Here is a 12,858-nt window from a genome sequence, read left to right as displayed (position 1 = left end):
TCTGAGGATGTGCGTTCGTTTGTGGAGGGCTTGGAAATTTCAGCTGGGATGAATGGTTGGTCTGATGAGCAGTTGTTACATATAGCCAAGATTAGATTAACAGGTGAAGCGGAAACATTTGTAAGGTGTTCTGAGGCCTTAAGAAAGGCAGGACAGTTTAAGCAGTTAAAGGAAGGGCAGTTACAAAGGTACAAGAAACAGAAAGCGCTCGGTCCTTTAGGGAGAGCTTAAGTACAATGACAAAGAGACAGGGGGAGCCGGTGGGGAAATTTGCGGACAACGTAAGGGAAATTACTGAGTACACTTACGAGTTGTGTCAGAGCGATGAAGCGAATAGTGTTCTGTTGCAGGAGGCTGAGCAAAGGGCACTTAATGTATTTTTGAGAGGGTTACCAGCGCATTTGTCACGGAAAGTGCGTGAAGGAATTCCGAAAGATTTGTATTCGGCCATTCAGCTGGCAATTCAGTGTGAGGAAATAGACGTGGCAACAGGAATACGCAAGAGGCAAACAGTATTTGCGGCGGGTGTGAAATGTTCTAAGTGTGGTCGTACGGGACATGTGCAGAGGCAATGCACCCAGTCACCAAGGAATAGAGGAAGGGGTGGAAATCAGCAGCGTGGAGGAGGGAGAAGTGGAGACAGGAGAGGTGGACAACCGTTAAACGGCAGAAGGGGCCAAGACCCACCTAAAGGAGCTCCCGATTAATTTCAATGCTACAAATACGTGTGCAGGGGTGGAATGTTCAGTGGCAGGATCTGTAGAAACTAAAAAGTTTAAGAGTTTATTAGACACAGGGGTGCAAGTGTCAGTGGCTACTAAGAATATAATGGGGCGAAGAAAGTTATACCCACCACGTTATAGGTTGCGTGGAGTGAGGGATAAGGTCACACCTTTGGGGTCGATGATAGTTGACTTTCGAATAGAGAAAGTCAGATTTAATGCTTACCATGGGTAAGCGAGGGCTACGACATGATCCTAGGAGTAGATTTCTTGCATCAACATCATACCAAAATTGACCTTGGACAACAAACTGTGGAACTTGGTGGAATGTTATTTCAGCTAGGGGAACTGTTATTAATGCAGAGCTGTTCTGAGGGTCGTTCAACATAATGAACAAACCAATTGAACCGCGCACATTAGCATTAAGGCTTAATTCGCATGAGTGTGTGTCTAATGGCACTGGGAAGTCGCTTTGGGTAAGTGTAGAGTCAAATCTACCTGTGGATACAGTATATTATTGAACCATTGAAGGATAACGAAGTTTTGGGTCCATTGGGTTGTTTTGTGAAATGTAGTGTTGTACGCGTATAGGAGGGGAACGACGGGCGAGTAGTTCCAGTGAACGTGGATAATTTTAGCACTATAGACCCGAATTTGAGGAAAGGAGTTTTAGTAGCAAATTTGGATGTGCCAGATGACGAAAACTGGTGTTCGAGAGGTAGGCGAAGCGATCAGCCACTAACTGCATTGCGTGACAAAATTTAGCATTTGATACGACGAAAAAGAGAGCACATGTAAGAATTATCGTGGGAATTTAAGGATTTGTGTTTTCCACAAGGGCCGTTACCAGCAGTTCAATTAGTTCAACATAGAATACCACCAGAGAATGAAGCACCTGTTTACTATAAACCATATAGAATACCGAGGTATTTGCAGCCAATTGTGGAGGATTTCATTGATCAGCAGCTTGGAACGGTATTATAGAACATAGAAGTAGTTGCTAGGGAGTGGGAATTGTCTTTCTGCTTAAAAAATCTATGGATGGAACTAAGAAATACAGGTTCTGTTGTGACTACCGATACCTCAATAATAAGACAGTAACGGACGCATACCCCATTCGACACATATCGGAGACATTGGATCACTTAGGACAGTGCCAGTACTTTTCTACGATGGATTTGACAAGTGGTTATCATCAATTAGAGGTGGCTCCAGTGGATAGTCCAAAAACTGCTTTCTCTGCTCCTGGTGGCCATTGCCAGTACATTAGAATGCCATTCGGTTTGAAAAACGCTCTAGCAACGTTTCAGAGGTTGCTAGACGGTGTCTTGAGGAGTTTGAAACTATGGCAGTGTCTGGTCTATTCGGATGACATTACAGTGTTTTCAAGTGGAATGGAGCAACATAGACAGCGGTTAAGGGAAGTCTTTATGAGGTTAAGAGCAGCTCGTTTGGCGTTGAGCCTGGAGAAGTGTCATTTTGCATTAGAAGAAGTAAAATATTTGGGTTGTATTATCAGTAAGCCCAGAAAGCGAACAGATCCGAGGTTGGTACAGACTGTAAGGGATTTTCGGGAACCGAAAACAGTTAAGGAAGTGCAGTCATTCATCGGAATTTGTAATTTCTATCGAAAGTTTATGAAGGGTTTTGCAGATTTAGCACAGCCGTTGACTCTATTGTTACGGAAGAGTGTGAAGTTTGAGTGGACAGAAGAGTGTCAGAAAGCGTTTGACAAACTGAAAGAAGTGTTAACATCAAGTCTGGTTCTTGTGTTTCCAGATTTTGAAAAGGAGTTTATACTAGCATGCGATGCATCGAATCAAGCATTAGGGTGTGTTCTTAGTCAGGAAGCTGATGGGAAAGAACATCCTGTCGGCTATGCATCTAAGCAGCTGAATGCAGCAGAGAGGAATTACTCAATAACTGAGAGGGAAGATGCTTATCGTAATCTGCGGAATCGCATGTTTTAAATGTTATTTATTTGGAAGAAGATCATGCTGCATTGAAGTGGTTGTTGGGGTTGAAGGATCCGTCCACTAGACTCGCTAGATGGGCTGTGAGGCTCAGTGAATTCGACTACGAGGTGGTGCACAAGCCTGAGAAGAAGCACAGCAATGCGGTTGCACTAAGTAGGAAGGTGGCAAAAGTAGAAGGCATAGGTTATGACCTAGCAGTATGGCAAGAATTACAGGATGCGGACAATGATTGTAAATTGTATCAGATACAGCCACAATTTAATATGTACAAAGGTCTTCTGTGCAGGGAAACTAAGTTACAGTCAAAGGTAGTAGTGCCAGCGAAGTTGAGGGATGAGGTTTTAAAGGAAGCACATGATCACGTGTTATCTGGTGATGGAGAGTGTAGAGCGACGAATAGGTGAGTGGCGGAGAGGTATTGGTGGAGAGGTAGGAAAGTAAATGTGGATCAGTATGTCAAGAATTGTATACCATGTGCGCAGAGGGCAGATTTGAGCTGGAAACAGACACAACTACAACGACAGCCGGAAGCCGTTTGTCCATTCTCTATGCTGGGGGTCGATGTCTTAGGACCTTTCAGGCGAACGCAATCGGGGAACAGATTCTTTCTGACAATAATTGATCATTTTTCGAGGTATGTGGAGATGGTGGCTATGCCAAATCAACAGGCAGCGTTTGTCACGTAAGCGTTAGTAAACAACTGGATTTTGAAGTTTGGTGTACCGGAAACAATAATTACTGACCAAGGGACCAACTTCATGTCGGATGTAATGAAGGAACTGTGTAAATTATTGAACGTAAAGAAGTTGAGGACGAGCTTGTTGCATCCACAGGCCAATGGAAGAACAGAACAGGTACACAGAACAATCGGGAAGATGCTGAGTTATTATGTGGATTCTCATCACCATTAGTGGGACGAATATTTGAAGCACATTGTATGCGCGTACAATGCAGTAGTCCATACAAATACCGGTTTGTCTCCATATTAGTTAGTGTACGGGCGAAAAATGCCGTCACCGTTTGATTTAGCGAAGCTACAGAAAGGAAGACTGGTGAATCTGTACAATTCGGGATGTTGGGAAACGGGTAGAAAAGGCGAATACAAAGGCTTTGGAAAGGCAGGAAGATGCAGTAAAGCGGAAGGGAAGTTTCAAATGGCTCTGAGCACTATGGGACGTATGTTATGAGGTCATCAGTCCCCTAGAACTTAGAACTACTTGAACTGAACTAGCCTAAGGACATCACACACATCCATACCCGAGGCAGGATTCGAACTTGCGATCGTAGCGGTCGTGTCGTTTCAGACTGAAGCACCTAGAACCGCTCGGCCACTCCTGCTGGCAAGGGAAGTTTATTGCAGTATAGAGTGGGCCAATGGATAATGCTGTCCAGCCCCTATACACAAAAAGGGAAAACGAAGAAGTTCCTCTCACGGTATCATGAGCCATACCAAGTTCTTGAAACCAAATCCCACGTTAATGTTAAGCTTCAGCTGCCAACTAGAACGACAGTACACATTGAGCAGTTACGGCCATTTAAGGGTTGCCAGGATGTGATTCCAGGCTTGTCACAGGGAGGAAAGAGGAAGGAAGAGAGAGTGAAGAGAGGTGCTAAGCACAGAGAAAACCAGGAAGGTAGAGTACAGCATGAAGTACCGTATGCTTTGCGATACAGAAAGTAGTAGAGTGTTTGTAGTTTTTTTGTTTTCGTGTCATGTATCGTTGGGTTTGCATGAGTAATTACGCATTTTATTTTCATATGTTTTATGTATTTTCGAATATAACCTGCTGCGGACAGCAGTGTTTTTGAAGAGGGAGGAAGGGTGATGGTGATCCCTGTCCCCAGGTCGCTGAGTGGGGGAGTGTTGGCAGTGATTCATCGGGGTGGACGCCTTATGGGTGCAGTACCGGGAAGGGGGTGTGCTGTACTCAAGGCAGGAAGATGTGGCGGTGTTGAGTCACCAGCGGGCATTAAGGTTGGTATGGAATGTGTGGGAAATGAGGACGGAAGCAAGGAGGCTTCACGAAGTGTTCTAAGAGCAATGTGCAGAGGACAAGGGAATGCTGAAGGAGGTTGCAGGGGAGTATAAGAAAAGGCATGAGGCTTATAAGACGCTACAGAAGCAGGTTGGAGGGATGGAGGAAGCAGTGCTATGGGTAAGACGGAAACGAGGATGGCTGAACGCAGGGGGAAAAATTTTAAAGGCAGTTTTTGGAACCGCAGACGAAAGCGATATAAAAGAATTGAACAACAGGGTGGAAGTGGTGAGGCAACTCACAGAGGAGAGTAGGGCAACGGAAGCTTGGCATGCAACTCAGGTAGGGACATTGGAAGGCGAAGTCCTGAACAACACACAGTTGCTCCACGCATTAGCAAGGCAGGTAGTGGAATACGCCAAGGCCTCGGAAGACGTAATAAATCGTAACCTGGGAACCCTACAGGGACATCTAGAAGTACTAGATAGCAGGGTGGTGTTAACCAGACTTTTTCAAGGAGTAGCTGACACTGTGTGGGATGTGCAGGAGGTAATAGCGAATCTGCAAGAAGCGCTGCATCACACACTGCTAGGCCAGATAAGTACCGATTTGTTGCAGCCAGACCAATATTTACGCGTGTTGCGCAAGGCGCAGAAGGAATTACCGTCAGGGTTATATTTAATAATGAAGCCCAGCGAGTAAAATTTGCTGTTTTTCTACCATGTTGCTACAGTAAGGGTAACAACCAACAGTGCATGAGTGTATGTTTTGGTCCAATTCCCAGTTATGGGGAGGAATGCGAGGTTTCAGTGTTACACAGTCCACCCATATCCAGTGAAGGGGAGAGCGTTGAGCAAGTTTGTGGAAGTGAAAACTAAAGAGGTATTGCTGATCTCGGCAACTAGAAGCCGAAATGCAAGGGAGGAATTACGAAGCTGCCATAGAGGGAAGGTAACGGTATGTCCAGCCAAGGTGGTAAGTGCCAATCCGGACACATGCACGGTGCAGATATTTTTAAACAGGGGGAAAGGAATAGACTGCCCAAGGGACATCGTGGAACCAAAATTGAGCTTGCAATGTTTCTGGATGCACTGGATCTTCCCCATCTACGAGAATTTGTTACTAGTAGCAAGTTGTTTTGAGCGGGGAGTATTTGCAGAAGCGACACGTATAGAGCTCGAGGGGAGAGGAATTTTAATCAATGGAACTACGTGTAACGTAATAGGACTAACCTTCCACCTGCTAGGGTCAATTTCAGGAGTCACGCAATTGAATGTTGCACAGCCACATCTGTACTGGCCAGAAGTCACTTTAGAGTTTTTGCCAAGGCAGAATCTGACCTTGTTAAATCAAACTCTGGAGCCAGGTCTGTTGATATCCATAGACCAGTTCATTTTAGAGCAAGAGGGTCGCATATCAGCCGAACAGCTTATGCATCATGTCAGTCAGGATAGGGAAAAGCAACAGCAAATAACGATCCTTTTGAGCACCTCTGTGCCAAGTGTCATCGCAACCTTAACTTTGTTATGTGTTGTTTTCTTTCTGGTCAGGCGGAGAGGGAACCAAGGGTAGTCCAAGTCCCAGTGGATTGAATACTGAGGGTGTGAGATCGAGCAGTGGTCGTTCAGTAAGGAATTTTTACGTTTAGTTTCATGTCATGATTTTAAGGATCATTAGACCACATTTAACTTTCCTAATAGTAAGGAAATATGCCATAGGTGCCGACCCAAGCAAGTTAAGAGGTAGTAAAGGGTTGACCCAGGGACTGGGTCTTTCCGAAGAGGGGAATAATGTAGCGGCACCACCGTTTAGATAGGGAAGTTAGTTTTGAGCACAAGTGACTGCCAGGTGAGTGACCAACAGCTGCGAACTAGACTAGAGGCCACAGGGCGGTCCAATTGCTGAAAGAGTATACATAGCGGTTTTGCATGTCGCAAATCACAGGCAGAAGGGGTCCACTGGCCAACCTAGTGTATTATGAGTACGTGCCGTAAAGCGGCGCGTGTGGCAAAACAGAGGTGCACAGCCATGCATAAATAGGTGCGGGTTTCTAACGAGATTCATTCAAGTGTGGCAGCTGTCCTGGATGGTGGAGCATGTCACACCAACAGCTACACACAGCAGCAGATGGGGCACCAGTGTTCCAGTCCACAGCGAGTAGCTGGTTCGGCCGACGCGGCCGACGCGGGGTCGGTAGGCAGCCAGCGGTGGTCGATACCGCGGGCAGTCGTCCTGGCTTCCAACACACGCCGGAGGCATCCCGAGGCGAGGGCTGCAAATTCGACTCCGAATCACGGACGCATGTTGTCGCCGCGATCTTAGCCACACCAGCGAGAAGCACACAGCTGGCCACCTGCGGCCCACACCGAGCAGTGCTCAGTTGTCAGGTACACAGACTGCAGAGTCAGCTGCACCCATTCTGTGACAAGCCATTTCGCAGACAGTAAAGTAGTGTCCTCAGCATTGCGGGACCCAGTGAACAGATCGAGAGGAATGGGGACACAGTAGATAGAAACAATAAGTGACTTGGAAATCTCGGACGAGTCTTAATACGGTGCCTTCTACCTCTTCCTGCTACATTTGGTGTTGCTGTCACATTCGGTGGTAGAAGTCGCCACTCCAACAGTATCATCAGCAAACAACCCCAGACTGGTGCCAACCATGTCGGCCAGATCATTTACGTATATGGAAAATAACAGCGGTCCTGTCACATTTCCCTGGGGAACTCCTGATGGTACTCTTGTCTCTGATGAACACTTGCCGTCGAGGACAACATACTGCGTTCTATTACTTAAGAAGCCCTCGAGCCACTCACATGTCTGTGATGCTATTCTGCATACTCGTACCTTTATTAACAGTCTGCAGTGGGGTACTGTGTCAAATGTTTTTCGGAAACATTGCGCTTTATATATAGTTCACAGTGTATCATATGATAAAAGAACAAGCAGAGTTTCACATGACAGGTGCTTCCTAAAACCGCTCTAATTCGTGGATGTGAGCTTTTCGGTCTTTAGAAAATTTATTGTATTCGAACTGCGAATATGTTTAAGAATCCTGCAGCAAACCGATGTTAAGAATATTCGTCTATAATTTTGCTTGTCCGTTCTTTTACCCATCTTATATTCACGAATCACCTGTGCTTTTTTCCAGTCCCTTGGGACTTTGTGCTGGGTGAGAGATTCGTGATAAATGCAAGCTAGGTAAGGGGCCATTGCCATAGAGTACTCATTATAAAACCGAATTGAGATTCCAGTCGGACTTGGCGATTTATTTGTTTTCAACTCTTTCAGTACTTACTCTGTGACATGGTTGCTTATTACTACGTTTTACATATGGGACTGTGGACGATGGTCAGGCCACTGTACCTTTGTACGTTTCTCCTGCATGAATGATTTCTTAAATACGGAATTTAAAACTTCGGCTTTCGGTTTACTATCGTCCACTGCCACACGAGATTAGTCAACGAGTGACTGTATGGAAGCCTCAGTCCACTTATCGATTTTAAATAGGACCAGAATTTTCTCGGGTTCTCAGACAGATCTTTTGCTAAGATATGACAGTGGTAGTTCCTGTATGCTCCGCGCATGAAGCTTTCCACAGACACACAAATTTCTACTAGCCTTTGATTGTCGTCATTTGCGCGTTCCTCTTTGAACCGACAGTGCAACAGCATTTGCTTCCCCTGCATTTTCCAAATTTGGTTGCTAAACCACATTGGGTCTTTTCAGTCCTAAATCCACTTGTTGGGCTCATACTTTCCCACAGCACAATTAACAGTCTTGTTAAATGAACACATCGCCATTTGACTGTATTGTTGTTTATTTAATTACGACCTAGATTTCGGCCTTTTACGCCATTTTCAAGTGAATGAGTTTCTGAAAATAGCATAAAAGGCGGAAACCTAGGTCGTAACTAAATAAACAACATTACAGTCAGATGGCGGTGTGTTCATTTAATAATTATCGTATGACTGTTGCTCAGCAACATCAAAAGCTGTTTAATTAACTATTTGTTTAAACTTTGCCCGTAATTCCTCTCTGTCCATCACACTTGAACTCAATGGTTGCACTTCTTTGTCTAAGTGAGATCCTAACAACTGCTCATCTGCTCTTTCTAGCAGAAACACTCTCCTAGCTTTCTTGATTGATATATTCACTTATATGACCACAGTCGCTGTGATGACAACATGAGCACTAATTCCTGCCTCTATACTGACGTCATCGATTATGTCTGGCCTGTTTTTCTATTACACTGCCAGTAGTAGTAACTGACCTTGTACCTAGCATATTTGTGGAATTTATCACTATCTTATATGTACACCAAAAATATCTGTGTCCACATGCACCGGACAGGAAAAATTAGACTTAAAACTGTACAAAACGAGACTCAGTTACTACTTTTGCCTGATCATCACCCAGAGACACAATGTACGCTCCTCTGCTACACGACCATAGCGTCTACAGTCAGAACAAGTTACCGGTACAAACTGAGTGCATGGTCCACTATGACCGATTAAATTACAAATAGCACGTCTCACTGGTACCAAATACCTGTCAGTACAGTTCTCTCTGAAGACTGATAATCAATAGGCTCCCTTGGTTTTACAAAAGGTACTTTTGACATAGCACGTCCATCAGCAGGCCTAAATTCTGCCATATCACAAAGAAATAAAAACTTTTTTTGTGCTCACTGCACTGCGGTTACTGCTGCGAAGTATGAACGCTGTAGAGACAAACCTCTGCGTCCGAATTCTAGGCACTGGAGTCGAACGCCTCCGATGTCAGATCCTCTGATGACAGCATCAGAGTGCACACTTCTGAGATCAATTTACCTTTGCACGGAGTCACCGTAGTAGATGGGTACCTGTGAAGCTACTAAAACATTGTCAAAGTTCAGTTATTTGTTAACCATGTTTACATTCGTCTTGTTCCAGTCTGGCCTAGTAGCCGAAGTCTCATTCACCTATGTGTTGGATTCCCGGTAATGGCTGCCAAGTCAGCTGCTCGTCTGCAGGTCCAGGCTAGAGTCCAGCAAGAAGCTCTTGTGCTAGCTGGCAGAGTGTGCTCAATCCCATTCCCAATTCTACACTGATCCTCGATGACCCATGTGCGATGTGGTGTTGCCAGAAACTGTGTGGTCAGCGACTCTTCTTCCTACTGGCCAGCTAGGTTTCAGCACTTGGAGACGAGGCCCTGCTGCCGGTTTCCATGCTGAAGTTTGCTGCTGTCAGCACTCCACAGTGTGGTGTTGTCAGCAGACAGTCAGCTTCTCCATCGGCAATAGTAGGTGGTGAACTGTATGAAGTTCATTAGCCAAAGACCGTCATCTCAGATACATCTTTGGCTGATTCGTAGATTGTTCTCGAGTATCTACGACATAAAACAATCGTGGAATCGAGTGGTATTACTAAGAGCACCATTGATCCCAATGATCAACTCCTTGAGAGTTGAAGTGCTCGGACATATTCGCTTAATAGTCTCTTAACTGGTGTGTACATCCTCTGACACTAGTTCTTGTGAAATAGGTACAGTTTCTTTCCTCATCTCTTATGAGCTAATGAATATGCATGTCACATTTCTGTTGTTTTTCTGTCCCATGCTATTTCATACTGAACTCGTAATCTCTCTCTCTCTCTCTCTCTCTCTCTCTCTCTCTCTCTCTCTCTCTCTCTCTCTCTCCAGAGCAGTGTTGTAACGTGCCGAGGCCTGACCCACTTGCGATGTACTGCTTATTTCTGGGTTCTGTCTCTGCCTCTGACATCACTGAACTTTGCTTGTAGCAAGGTGGATGAGTTTTGATGAAATTTTCTACTTTTCAACCCCTTAATATTCTATACCACAACACATCGAAAGCCCGACCACTTTTCTCCAGTGATACGCACTATGGATTTTGGAGGTGGTGGCGAAGGGGAGGTAGTGGATTGCTCAGTGGGGACACTAATACCCATAACCTCACTGACTGTCGATCTGGTGAGACAACAGAGTGTATCTGGTGTTGACTGTTAAGTTATAGTGCGTTCTATGCTTTCATGTAGATCGGAAGCGCAAGTTTAAACATGTACCGGTTTATGTAAATAAAGTGCATTCTTGTATCATATCACGTCATATACATATTATACCATACCTATACCTTATGCCTCTAGACAAAGAATACTTTATGTGAATAAAGAGCTAGTTGTGTTTCACAAAGGCAATATTACCTAAATCGGTGCTGATTATTTGTCAATAAACTATTTTCTTAAAGGTAAGTCACAATGTTTAAACATGGTATATGTTCCAAAATCCTAATGCAAATCTATGCCACTGATACAGGTCTGTAATTCATCAGATTACTCCTACTTTCTTTCTTGATTATTGGTGTGACCTGTTCAACTTTCCAGTCTTTAACTGTGGATCTTTTGTCAAGTGAGTGGTTGTATACTATTGCGTGGAGCTTTTGTATCAGAATAGTCTGAAAGGAACTTAATTAGTATTTAATCTTGACCAGGGTAGTTACCTTTATCAAGCTGTGTAAGCCGCCTCGCTACGTTGAGGCCATCTACTTCTAAGTTACTCATGTTGGTAGCTGTTCTTGACTCGAATTCTGGAAGTATTACTTCACATTCTCTGGTGAAGGAATTTCACAAAACTGTACTTAGTTGCTCTGTTTTAATGGCACTTTCATCAGTAACATTACCATTTCTATAAAGCAGCATTGGCATTGATTGTGTCTTGCCGCTTGTGTATTAATATACAGCCAGAACCTCTTTGGATTTTCTGCCAAATATCGAAATATGGTTTCCTTGTGGGAACTATTAAAAGTGTTTCACACTGAAGTCGGTGCTACATTTGAAGCTGCAATAAAACAGCGCTAATCTTAGAGATCTTGGGTTTTTTAAAATTTGGGTTGCCTTTTTTTGTTGCTGGCACATCAGTGTTCTGACCTGTTTTGAGTACTATACGGAATCAGTACAATCTCTCGCCAGATTGTCTTTAACTCATTTATATAGATTATAAACACCAGAGGACCTATAACACTTCCTTGAGAAACGCCAGATATCACTTATGTTTTACATGTTAACTTTCCAACAATTGCTTCGATGTGTTGTTACCTTTCTGACAGAAAATAAAACAGCGCCAATCTCTAAACCTGCCATGATTCTCCCCATTTGCTGGTGATCATTTTTTGCTAAGAGCTCACATTTTAACAACCGTTTACACTCCGAGTAAGATCCTGAACTAATCACTCAAAATAATTTTTGGAGAAAGGATTCAGTTTATGTCTACCACTGGCTCTGAACATGTTGTTCGATCTTATACACAAGAGAAGGTAACTGAGAGATTGCCATATATGGTGATGGTAGGAGGAAGTCGGTGCGAAGGTTTAAGCATTCGCTATACCGTATTTTAGCTAAAGATGATTTCATATCTTCGTTGTATGCAATGCAGACTCCATACAATATCCACAGTATTGCTTCAGTCCACAGTGAATCATGACACATCAGCACTACTTTGAGAGCCTTCTGCACCAATGTGTATTAAAGAGTAACATAATCGAGTGTCATGTGATCGTGGTTAAAGCTTTATCATGATGAAGTTGTCTCTGTGCTGCATGACCATTAAACACAGGTTACCAGAATGCGTTCAGCTAACTGGAAATTTAACTCATGTGCTACCAAGGAAAGCGCCCATTATACATGCAAAGATAATGTGGATCGTTGTCTGTAGTACTTAGGTGTGCTTTTCTGTTTGTTCTCATAATGTAGGTATTGTCACTGTGCTATGGGAGTAAGAAAAGGAGCCAAATTATTTAAAATTCTGGCATTCTGTAAGAGCTGGTCGACTGTAATGTAAAAATTTTAGAATTCAAAAAAATTGGCTGGTGTATTGTTAGAGAGAAACTGGAAGCATGATAAAATACAGCAACACAGTCTAATTCCCCTCCAGGTAAGATCAAATTTTATTTAATTCATAAATTAATAAATTTCTATTGTTGACATATACAAAACACTAATTTTCATTGTACTTAGATTTATATTGCAATAATAGTTCAAGATACATGGGTTTGACTGTAGGTGTGATTGAAGGGTCAGCAGTTGGCGATGCCAGCAGTACTCCCAATCCAGGTGCAGTAATTAATTCAGAAGCATATCCCCTTAATGTCATTAGAAAGATGTTCGTGGGCGAGACAGAGTTATTTTGGTAA

The sequence above is a fragment of the Schistocerca gregaria genome, chromosome 4, assembly GCF_023897955.1.
Source record: "Schistocerca gregaria isolate iqSchGreg1 chromosome 4, iqSchGreg1.2, whole genome shotgun sequence".
NCBI classification, from domain to species: Eukaryota; Metazoa; Arthropoda; class Insecta; order Orthoptera; family Acrididae; genus Schistocerca; species Schistocerca gregaria.
The sequence above is the reverse complement of the archived record's forward strand: the minus strand, read 5'-3'. Positions refer to the sequence as shown.